Source organism: Hipposideros armiger, unplaced genomic scaffold (genome assembly GCF_001890085.2).
Source record: "Hipposideros armiger isolate ML-2016 unplaced genomic scaffold, ASM189008v1 scaffold_2, whole genome shotgun sequence".
NCBI lineage: Eukaryota > Metazoa > Chordata > Mammalia > Chiroptera > Hipposideridae > Hipposideros > Hipposideros armiger.
Window position 1 is genome coordinate 1662268 of NW_017731352.1, and position 13040 is coordinate 1675307.

The following is a 13040-nucleotide window of genomic DNA, read 5'->3' on the forward strand; positions in this document are numbered from 1 at the left end:
ACCTTCTGAGAACTTAACATCAGCCTTTCTGTTAGGCAGAATCCTCAGCTCATACCAGCCCCATACCTATTTCCTGTTTGCTAGATCTGTTCTTCAGTTGTAACTACATAATCTCCTCAAACCTTATACTGCAAATATTCTATGTATTTGTTTCATTTGGGTTCACCCTTTCTGATTTATACATACCCTCTAAGATTTAGGGGAAAACATTAAACTCAAATACCCTTCTTCCACTGGGCCCACTTCCTTCATGATACCTACATTAGCCCATGTTAGGGACTGAATTGTGTGCCCTCCAAATTCTTATATTGATGCCCTAACCCCGAACATGAGCCTTATTGGAGATAGAGCATTTAAGGAGTTAATGAAGGTAATGAGGTCATAGGGATTGAGGCTCGAATCCAATATGACTGGTGCTTTTATAAAAAAAAGGGAAGGACATTAAGAGTGTGTGCACACAATGGAAAGACCTTGTGAAGACACAGTGAAGACACATTTGTAAGCCAAAAAGAGAGGCCTCAAGAGAAACCAAGACTGCTGGCATCTTGAACTTGGCCTTCTAGCCTCCGGAACTGTGAGAGAGTAAATTTCTCGTGTTCCAGCTACCTAGTCTGTAGGGTTTTATTATGGCAGCCTTAGGAGACTAATAAAGTCCATTTCAAAATTGCATAAGCAGGTTGCATGTGGTAAAGAATCCCACTAAGATCTTCACTCTCATTAGGAATGGAAGGACGCTGCTATCTAACAACTCCTCCTATCTTCCTTTCCATTATGATTTTTAATTTGCTTGTCTAACATCCCTTCTCTTCCTGTCTGGTAACAGACATCAGCTGCCTGGTCATGGGAGTTACATGGAATCTAGAATAAGCCAATTACAGCACCCTTCACCTTGGTTGGTCATTCTGGGTGTAAGCATATGACACACATTAAGCAAATCAGAGCCCTTCTCTGTTTTACGTTTTTCTATAATCGAGCTAAAGAAAAAGGAACTATTCCTCATATGGTCACAAGGTTGTGAAGATGTAAGCTTAAAAAAATCCGGGGAAGGGAAGCAAGGAGAAAGGGGAAGAGAAGGGGGAGGGGGAGAAAGAGAGAAAGAGGGAGGGATGGAGGGGGGACGGGGAAGGGGAGAGGGAGAGAGAGACAGACCAGCACCGAAGTCTCAGGATCAAGGCACCCTGAGATTACCCTTCCCTTTACACTCTTTATGAGAGTAAATATACTCTTGTGCCTAAGTTACAGTAAGTAGTTTTCTGTTACTGGAAGTCAGAGTCCTTCAACTTTAGGAATACAAAGATTATGAACGTTATTCTTCCTTATCTTTTTTCCCATTTTTGATCTACTTTCCGAACCCCTCCTCCCTTACATTTGCTAATTTATCACTCTTTTGGGGCTTGGCCAGGAAAATAGCAGGAATAAAATGGGAGAAATCAAAGAGGATAAAATAAAGGAGGAAAAAAGCAGAAAACCAAATGATATTTCCACTTACAGTTTACAGCTCTGAAGTCATTTAAGTCTATTCAGAAGTGGGAAATGATAATTAAAAATCAAAGCACTAGACATCATGCCTAACCAGCCAATTCATAGTTCCTGAGCTCAAGCTCTATAGATATTTCCTCAGGGTCTCCCTCCATAGCATTTCGACTTAAGAGATTTATTAACATTCCTTTTTAGCTGCTTTTTAGCATCTACCATGTATTCACCCAGTTCCCAGTATCCACACCTGCTGAGGGCTCCACAGGCCTACATAGAGGTGCCCCCATTTGATTCAGGAAGTTTGCTACCCACCAAATCTTTATCTCTACCCCTCGTATTCACCCCCTTGTACCACCATATCTTAATGCTGTCTTTGTATATTCTTCTTTATTCTCACCCAACTAAAATATGTATCAGGTTTGTAGCCAATTACCTTAAGGATCCACTCAGTGACCAGTTCATACTAGTTTGGTCAATAGAGCTAAGATGTTACTTCATAATAGGGTAATAATTTATTCTTCCAGAGAACATTTACATTTTTATGGGGGCCTTAAGCAAAAGGTGTTAACTATATGAGGATTTCTGGGGGTAGGAGCAGTACAATGAATATGTGGGAACTGATAGTGTTCTGGTACCCCTCGATTCACATCAATGTACACACTGGCAGGTCTGCACATCTGGTCAGTCCTGCCCTTTGGGGCGATTCGATGTCTACCACCAAAGAGCTTTCTTTTCTGCAGGAGCCATTTGCCTCCCTCTCTCCTGTGCGGCCTTCCCATTCTTCCCTCGGGCTGATACCGTGCCTTGCCTCCCCTTGCTCTGGTATTGCCTTTGCCAGTGTCTATAGTTTTATTAACTCAGTAAATTTAGATTCTCTTAAAGAGCATATCAAAAGTTCAAGCCATGCCAGGCAGCCCCAGAAACAGTTCTTGAAACAGAAATGATGACTCCAAAGTTATTTCAGGTAAGACCTAGCAAATGTCATCAGAATGTTCTTGGTCATTTTATTGGCTGTACTTGTATAGTTCCCCCCCAGAATCTATGGTTCACTGGCACCAAAGATCATATGGGACTGTGTAACAGCAGGAACAGGGCTCATGGGAAAGGTAGTATGGGCAACTACCTTAAAACGTGGGCGCTGCAATTTAAGAAGAGCCTTGAAAAATAAAAAAGTGTCTTTAGAAGGCACTGTAAAAACCTAAGAAAACCACACTCCGTGAGCATTAGAGAAACTGCAGTGAAGAAAGAAGATGGAGATATGACAGCTGTTCTCAGGTTTTGGAGGCACATTTGCTAGAAAGGAGAGCAGAGATCCTGGATTGCTTCACAGGACCAAAGTAGGATCCATGGTGAGTATAAATTTCAAAGAGAGAGAATTTTTTTTTCTCTCGTTTTAAGGGACACTTTCCAACAGCGTTGTCCAGCAGTGGGATGCTCTGCCTTTTTCCAAAGTCATTACTGACAATATTTGAAAATGCCCATTCACTAGGAATTGTAGAACAGCTTCCCACACTTACAGGCTAGACAACTTCTAAGAGTCCTGAAACACTGTGATTCCACCATCCTGTAAAACCGTCAGCACAGGACTGGATGGCTGACCCACACAGACAGCATGAGGTGTTCGTGTGAGTTCTGGGAACAGGGAGAGGAGGTGAGAAACAGACAGCACAAAAGAGGCAGAGGAAGCAGCGCTGCCAACCTGTCACCTTTGGAAGTATTAGTCTTTTGATTGGCTTCAGCCTGTTGGCTACTCACCTGCCCATCAAGTCTCTAAATGAAGCACTCCAGCAATTGACTTCAATTCAACAAGCAAGGACTCTGTGCTGCTGTAAATCATTGGCCCCTTCCTCTCTGAGCCCTTCAGTGGAAGGAGTAATTGGTTAATTGCCAGAGTTGTTAACAAGAATTAAGAATTCAAGGGACTTGGCTAGGAATGCAGATCTGATGCAATATGGTTAGAACAAATGTGTTTGTGAAGGGGCAGAAATGTAGAAATACGTACACTTTAGTCAAAACAAAGGGGTCTTAAAGGCCTTTGTAAAAATGCCTGAGACTTACTGGGTCAGTGTTCCCTTATTTAAAGGGGCTAGCACTCTAAAAAAACAAAACAACAAAAAACCCAGAAAAGCTTCCTTTTTAGCTCCTTTCACAGTATCTTCTAGCCACAGAGTCCAAAACACTTTCGCAGTCCCCGCCTCCTGTACTCACTGCTGACAGAAGCATCTCCCTCCCATGCTTTACCCACTCTGCAGGCCCTGCTTTTCATTTGAGACAATCATCTCTTCTCGCATGTTTTGATTTGCTCTGTCAAATGAATGAAGGTAAGAGGATTTTCATAAAGGATGAGATACAACCTAGCATGCCACTGTCCACGAGGCTCCAATCCACAGATATGTGCCTTGTAGGGATATGAGTTTGCCTTGGCACGTGCAGAAATTACACGAGGTGCATGCTGGGTGGGGCTCCTGGGTGCTGCTGAGTATCCTACAGGTTATTTAGATGTTTTAAGCAGCAATGCACCTAACACTGGCACACCATTTTATATTTTTCCAAGTATTTCCTTGGTTTTATTTGCTTTGATAACAGTATAAACACACAGAACAAGTATAATATATCCAAGATGAATAAGTGGAGACAGAGAGTAGTTAAGTTAGAAAGCCAGGATGTAATCCCTAGATCTCCTATCTCCCATACCCTGCCTTTATACTTTCCTTTTCCTACCTTACCCAAAAGTTTAACCTCTCTGTTCCAAAAACTGAAGTGTCATTGCTTTGTAATTATGAAATCTTTTCAGAACTGTGCATAGAGTAGGACATAAAAATTAGTGATTGGATTCAACTGTGTATACTCTTTTATTTTCCAGCTTTCCTAAGATGTAATTGACATATACCACTGTGTAAGTCTAAGGTGTACAACGTGTTGATTTGTTAGACTTATATATTGCAAAACAATTACCACCATAGCATTAGCTAACATATCCATCACATCATATAATTACCATTTCTTTTTTGTGGTGAGAACATGCAGGATTTACTCTCTTCGCAACTTTCATGTATATAATACAGTGTTATTAATGATAATCACTGTGCTGTACATTAGATCTTCAGGGCTTATTCATCTTATAACTGGAAGTTTGTATCCTTTCAATCACATATACTTGGAGTGAGTGAGTGTGTGTGTGTGTGTGTGTGTGTGTGTGTGTGTATACACACGCGAATGCATGTGTCTTGGAGGACCTGTAAAGCATAGGGTTTGGTGCAAGTATTAAGCTAGTCTAGTGTACATTTATAGAGTGGAAATGGAAACAAGTCCAAAGGAAGCAAAGGCCAAACATATATTAGTGGATTTACGAGGAGTGTTAGTTTTCAGCTTACAAATGGTCCCAGGTGAGAGGCATATATCTGAGTCATCAACCAGAGCTCCATCTTATCTATAGAGGAACTTTGAAGAGAATTTGATGAAAGTGAAATAATATATCACCAAACCTGATGAAATGCAAATAAGTCGAAGCACACACAACAGTTGTACCAGTGAAACCTGAGGTGCTGTGGCCCATTCAGGTAGCAGTTTGGGAATAGAAAACACAGTCAGGGGAGAGATTACCATTATATAATATAAATAAGTTGCAGGGTCCTCATAAATCGCCATATAGAGCTCACATATATGCTATAATATACAGGAGCTGAAACCCAGACAGAATGGAGTGATTAAGAGAACTCCAAGTAGAGGTGACTAAATGAAATGTTTTCTTTTCAGCTACTGAGGATCATTACTGTTGCTTACTCAGAAGCTAAAGCCATCCCGTGTCTGGATTTTCTAACAACTGTCTTGGTTTCATGGTGATTTTTAAAGTTATTTGTTAAATTTAAAACCAATTGTGAAACATTTTATAACCATGTGTCTTAGTCTGCTCCCGTCTGCTGTAACAAAATACCATGGACTAGATGGCTTATAAAAACAGATATTTGTTTCCCATGAGAAGTCTGAAATCAGGATGCCAGAATGCTGGCTTCTGCTGAGGACACTCTTCCGGTTTGGCAGGTGTCCTCACATGGCATAGAGAGCGAGAAAGAGGAAGCAAGTTCTCTGAGGTCTCCTTTTATAAGAGCGCTAATCCCATGATGAAGGTTCCACCCTTGTGACCTAATTATCTTCCAAATGCCCCATCTCTAAATATCATCACTTTGGGGGTTAGGGTTTCAACATATGAATTTTTTGAGGGACACAAATATTTCACCCATAGTACCTTGTCAATCTTTTCAAATAGTAACTTTTCAAGTTAGAAAGAAAAATCCGTTATCGGGCCACATGTACTAAATTTAGCACAGATACTATTTTAATCTGAATAAGAAGAATCATGGATCTCTTTTAAAATACACAACATCTGGAGTAAAGAAGACCAGAAGAAATCAGGGTGTCCATGTCCCCAGCAAGACGCAGTAGGAAGGATGAACCATGGGACACTGGAATAAAATTACTTTGAGTGTATGAGGTCGAAGCTGAGCATAGTATGTCATTATACAGGGGAACATGGATTCTGGCACACAGCCCATCTAAGGCAGGAAGCCCCAGCTGGGCACTAGGTTGTTTGTGCCATAAGTATAGTGGCTCTGTGTCCCCTTCCAGCCTCCATGGCACTTATCTTAGAGTTCTGTGGAGAACTCAGAGGATACAAGTTACCACTGGAGAACTCTTTTGTTAAATACTAAGTCTTCGGGCACAGAGAACACCACCTAAATGAAGCCCCACTGATAGTCGATGACACCAAGGGAGAGGAAGGTCGTCTTTGCCACTTCCCCACAGGACCCGCTCCACAGCCTGGGGGCTCTCTGGGCTCCAGGGTCTCACCCACTACAGGGAACAACAGGGCTCAAAGGCACAGCACTACCCAGTCAAATCCCAGGTTTTAGTAGAGATGTAGGTAGTGGCAACCTTTGGTAGAAATGGACTTATTAATGGCAACTCCTATCGATACTGGTGGTATGATGGACTCTGTTTCTTGGGAGGCCAAGAGCCTCTATGCTGGAGCCTGAGAAATAGTAATGCTAGAAAGAAGCTAATGAGAAAAGGGGAAAGTTAGATTATAACTTGCAGGCTTGTAAAAGTTGGTGACTTAACCAATTCATTGATAAATGGCTTCACATTATATCAGTGCTAAATATTTGATAAGATAGTAACCTTCATATCAGTTTACTAAAAAAGAACTTTGAGACCTCATGGCTAGAGATCTCCTTCTGGCATATTGATCAGAGCTGTCAGAAATCAAAAAATACTCAAATGTCCATCGGAAGGGAAGCAGACATGCACAATAAAACATTTACATGTAAGAAACGCCAGAGAGGAAAATGCGCAGTTCAGAAAAAGGTCTAAATTTACTGGTTAGTGGTTAGTGGCCTCTTTGTGAAGAATATTTATCCGTCAGTCTGAGTTTTATGTTTACAAGAACTCCAATCAGTGTCTGTCATTTCCTTGCAGCCTCTTCCTAGTAGACGGCCATGTTGTCATTGAAGGATGTCGAGGGATTGCATATATGCTATATTCAGGGCCACCACATTGAGCATCTTCCCCATACTTGTCCTGCTCCACCTAATATGGAATAAGATCACAGACCCTAATCCCAACAGGCTTTATACCTGTTTTGTGTGTTTTTCTGAGTTTGCAATCCATTTGATGCCTTGGGTTTCTAAAGGAATGTCTTAAATTTTCAATCCCTTTACCAGATATAAGTAGTTGGAGTGGCAGTTATCTGAAGAGATGGGAGGGACAACTTCACTAAATTGGCTCTATTCCAGATATTTCATCATGTCCCAGGATTTGCTTGGCCAGTGCTTTTAGTAAGTTGCTATTGCACCATAAAGAAGTGAAAAATACATACTGTGGCCACAGGAACTGCTATGCTAACAACACACAGTTTCTCTGCACTAGAGACAAGGCCAGCGTCAATGAGAGTGAATCTTAGAGAACTGGTTTCAGGAAGATTTTTGATCACACTTTGCTGAGTTTCCATGCTCACTCTGTAAGCAAAGAACCAAGTTTGCCCCCGGTGCTCAGATTCTTGGACGCCCACATGGTAATGGACTCACAAAGATGTGTGTGTGCACGCCCATGCATGTATGTGTGCGTGCACGCACGTGCATATAGATGTATGTTTGTATTCCAAACTCAAGAGAAAGAAAAAAACTTCCCCAGATTTTTCTATTCCTATAAGGATTGTAGTTTACTATTTCTGGATTTGGATCATTGAGTTCCCTGGATTATTAAACATAGCAAAAAGCCATCTGCAATGAATCGGGCTTGCTCCTCTAATTGAGTCATGCTGCGAAGCCCTTTACTGTTTCCCTCACTTCACTGCTGAAGATTTTTTCAAGAATGATAGAAAATACATTTTTACTACTAATGCCACCTGCAGGTTAAAGAGAAACTGTTGCAAGATTCTTGAAATCCTTTCAGCACACCGTAATAAGTCCCTCCAAAATATTCCCCAACCCTTGCCAATCAGCAAGAATGTAGTCTCATTTCATTGATGACATTCTTTATCAAAAATATGCCTTTGCAATCACCACTGCAGCCAGCCTTCCCTCTTCACTCGGCACTCAGTCCGGCTGATACTTACATCTAGGAACATGTAAGGAGTCATTTTCAAGGAAATAATTGCTTTGGGCTACTTTATGCAACAACATCCCAGTGCCAGCGCCACTGTACAGTGTTTCATGTCACAGGTAAAGGAGGTATGAGAGTTATCCTCAATCAATTAGTTTCCATGTGAATTATTTCCTGGGTCAATCAATCATTCCATGCGAGTGCTGTTACTTGGGTTCACTGTGCTAAATGAATTAGCACACGTTGTGCCATCTACACATCTTATTTTCTCAGCTAGGTAAGGTTTCTTAAGGAGAGATATTGTTTTCCACTCTAATTAGTTCCTTCTTATTATGACTGACATTACCGTTACATTATGATTATTAGTCATAGTAGATAAACTTTGCGATCAGTCCATTATAAATTAAGCTTCAGCTTCTAGCCACAGCGATGTTATAGCCCCAATTATCTGAAGAGCACAAATCCAGGAGGAAGTGAAGAACATATCCATCAATATTTTTACAGAGATTGTAGACTAGTTGATGTTCCCTAACAGGGCAGTCGCCCCCCATTTTGTCACCACCAGATGGAGGCAACTTTCAATGTGTGCACCACTTCTGACATGATGTCACATGGAATGTGATTACATAATGTGATGACAAGGACAGCAGGAATAATGTGGGGAAATCCTTCTTGACCAGAATAGGCAGCTGGTGACAACTTCAACACCTACTCTGTTTCTTAATTAAATTATTATACCTGAGCACAGAGGTGAAGAAATAGAACCAATTACCTTAGTGCATCTGACAAGCCACCCTGAATGGACACTCAGCTCCCTAATGTGGGGCCATTTTTATCCCTAGGAATAATAATAAGAGGACACAGGAGAGATGATTGAGAAAAATTCCATCCCTTCTAGAAGGTATTGAGTAATATTAATAGGAAAGTCTCACTATAGATGAGAAAAGAATATAAGACAGATGCATGGTGTTTTTGTTCTGTTTTGTTTTTCCTTGGCTAAATTTATAGAAGATCCCTTGCTCCTAATCTCAGGCAGTTAAGAAACTAAAAAAGGTTTCCAAAAACTTGGAGCATTCCCTGTGACTGCAAAAAGTTAAGAGTTTACTCCCAAAGTTTAAGCAAAATGCCACATTCAGCATCTGGGTGCCACCAGATGACAACATGCCAGTGTTCAGACTTTCCTAGGAATAGAAACAAGGTAGAGCTGTATCAGAGAGAGCAATGTTTACGAGGAGCTTCACCTTGCTCCTGCTTAGGAAACAAACATCTCTCTAGATCTCAGCACTATTGGCGTTTTGGACTGGACAAGTCTTTATTGTGGAGGGCTGTCCTGCACAATGCAGGGTGAGGAACAGCATCCCCAGCCTCTACCCACAAGGTTCCAGTGGCATTCCTTGAGTTGGAACAACTAAAATACATGTCTTAGACACTGCCGAATTTCCTCTAAGGATAGGGGTTAAAATCGCCCCCTAGTTGAAAAACTCTATGCTAAACTGTGAGCTCTTTGAGTATAGGGAGCATATCTGATTCATCATTATAACCCAGCTTTGCACAGGGAAAATGCCGGACATAGAGTAATGAAGTTTGACTGCAATTATGTCAGAGTGAAAAAGTGACCATAGGTAAGGCTGGAAGTGACTTCTTTTCCTCTTCATCTGAAAGGAGCAACCATTTTCAACCACTCAACCATTTCGGCCATTTTTGTAGAAAGACCAATGTGAAAGATCTCTCCTGTTTATTTAAATTAAAATACCACTGTCACTGTCCATGAAATGTCAGCTCAATAAAGACAGAGCAGGGGGTGCTTGGACAGAAGGAAAGAAAAAAAGCACATAGACAATTTAATTGTGGGGAAGTTAAAAAAAAATCTTTGCCAAGTAATGAAATTATTAATTGCAATTCATGTCAGTTTTTGCGACAGCCATGTGAATAGATGGACAGGCTGTTCAGCAGTATTTCTGGAAGGGATTGTACATTTTAAAAATGAGGTGTTGCTGAAGGAATACTGTGTGTGTGAGCATTTTCAGAAGCATATACCCTTCTAACTTCATGGGATGGGAACAGGGAAGCTGCCCTACCTTTAGCCCAGATGCAGCTTTATAGATCAAAAGGGCATCACATTCACCCATGCCATTGTCCTCTGAAAGATCAAACTCCCACTATATGCCTGATGCAATATCTTCTATTTGAGGCCGTTTACATATTTCTCTATTTAAAAATATAGGCAGCTACATCCTTCTTCCTCCAAATGCTCTTATCAGTTTTGAATGACAGAGATCTATTTTGAGATGAACACACTGAACAAAACCTCTGTCCATGTGTGCGTTTGTCTGTGTGTGTGTGTGTGTGTGTGTGTGTGTGTGTGTGTGTTTATTTCCCAACATGGCGGTAGGAGCTTATGCCCGCTATCTGCATAAGTCTTTTGTGTATTGCTAATGGAGTGCTGGAATCGTAGCAGCCCTGAGCGGGGAATACATGTGAGCAACAATATGCTGAGAGACCCCTCGGTGGAATCTAATCTGTTCCAGCTCATGCACTCCTCAGAAACTATTTAACTTTCATTAAACTGTGTTTGATATCAGCTAAATAGGATGCATACGGCTCCAATATAGCTCATATGGTCGCATTCATTCGATCACAGCAGTGCTTTTTTCTTATATCTCCCCCCACTTGTGTCAGTACCCAGTATAGCTGGGTAAATAGGAGACCTTTGAAGATGTAGTTAGTACTCAGATTTCTTTATTCTTTTGTGCTGGTTTCTTAGTGTTGAAACAGTGATTCATGTATGTCGCAGACAGCCTCCATTAATTTCATGTAATGTAGCTTTTATCTCGTAGCTGGGACAACTATCTTCAGCATTCTGTCGCTCTAGCATACCCAGCTCTGTCCTGAGTCCCTTTTGCATTTCCCAGGCTCCCTCCAGGTCCTCAACACTCTCCACAGCTCCTCGTTCTTCATGGAAAATTATGTGCATTTCCAGCCACTGTTTTGTGTTTTGTTTTGTTTTTTCCTTTTTGTTTTTCCTGGTTGTTGTAGCATAAGAACAATTGAATAAACAGGTAAAGATAAGTAGAAAAAAAGAATAAGGTTGAGATTTTTAGTCTGGGTAAGACTTTATGTTTGAAGTGGGGAAAAGAAAAGAAAAACTACTGGGATGAAAACATTCATCCAGGCAGGAGAACAGTTTTGTGCTCCCACCACCCCCTACACACACACACACACACACACACACACAATCTATTCAAAGGACACTAATTTGTTTATGAATACAGCACAGTAGGGGTATGCAGTTTCCCAGTTTCTGGGGAGGAAAGGGCCAGTGGATTTACAAACTGGAGCTGTTGAAAAGTTTTAATGATCCCATATCACACACACACACACACACACACACACACACACACACACACACACACACGGGGGTGGGGGAGACTGGGCACGTTACCAATATGTTTTCAGCCAAGTAAACATCATTATTTATTCGCAAAACATCTTTTCTCCTTAATAATGAGAAAGTGTTAAGAATTTCACCTTTAAAAATATTAAGGAGATGTGGATATATCTCTATGTTATCCTCACTGATATTTTTTCAATTATGTTTTATTAAGTCCAGAGGAATAATCACAAATTTTTTAGATTGCTTGAGAGAAACTACATGGGGTCTTTGGTACTAGGAACCCAATTATTTAGGATATTATTTTGTGAACCTTTTCCATTTTATTAGTAGACCAGAGGGTTTTCACATTCTCAAGGAGAATCCAGCTATTATTGCTTTTTTTGGAAGAAATGTCTCACTGGGACAATTAATTCTATACATTAACACTACTCACAGTTGTGCTGTATATTATTAAAATTATAAAGGCAAAACCCACACTTTATCATTCAGTTCAGAAAGGGGTCATTTATATGTATGTGTGTATTAGAGAATAAGCTGCACCATGTGTAGCCCTTGCTATGTAAGAATTTTGAAAAGCCCTGTGCAGATTTGGGTATGTTCTCTCCACACACGCTGATGCTTTACAGACAAGTCAAATGGGGCTGAGAAAGGTGAACACGTAGACAGCTTTGGGGCTTGCCTCTGTCTCTGCCTCACTTGAGGGATGGTCTCCATTTAACTTTGTTGATGAGCACTTGTAATTAAGATGCTGTGCCTTAATGTTTGATGCTGGGACTTGAAAGGGTGATTTAAAAAATTTATTTAGATAAGCATATTGACATTTTTAGTATATATTATTAATCTTATTAATAGTATTAGCAAAGGCTAATTGAAAATGCATCATCTATAATTATATTAGACTTCATTTTAGTCAGAGTAAACTAGAAAGGAGTAATTAATGTGCCACTGTTATTTACCCCTGTTTGTATTAAAGCTGGTGTTACACAATGTTAGAGATGAATATAGCATGATTTCACTGAATACCACGGAGCACAGCATTCAGATGCAGTAAAATAAGCAGCTGTGTTTTCCTGTGCTAGGAACCTAAAAATAAAATTAACTTCAGGGTTGCATGATAGGTGTGCAGGTAATGGAGACAGGAAGTTCAGAGCCTACGATCATCCATGCTGCTATACTCTAGGCTGCCCTTTTTCTCTCCTCAGTGGTAGGCTCAGGGATCCACGACTGCTCAGAATCTAGAGCCCTCAGATCTCATCAGTTTAAGAAATAAATAGAGAAAAGCATGCCTCAATGCATTTGATCCTGGGGGTCATTGATGCTGGTTCCATTGGGGCAGGGCAGGGAAAATGATTTTACATTCATCAAGGATAAGTCTAGGACCAAAGTTGAATCTTCCAAACACATTACCTCAGTCGACTGAGAAAAGAGAAAACTGCAACAGTGGTCCAAAGAATATTGCCCTTAAGAAACCAAATTCACAAAGAAAGACTTGATACTTCCAAGCTCCATACCCTGACCTTGGCCATCACACACACACACACACACACACACACACACACACACACACACA

General features: G+C 40.8%; 1 pseudogene; it reads left to right on the plus strand.

Moving 5' to 3' along the window:
- The first annotated feature begins 328 nt into the window (after positions 1 to 328).
- LOC109379350 (ubiquitin thioesterase OTUB1-like) overlaps positions 329 to 13040 on the plus strand; it is a 108170-nt pseudogene continuing 95458 nt past the window's right edge.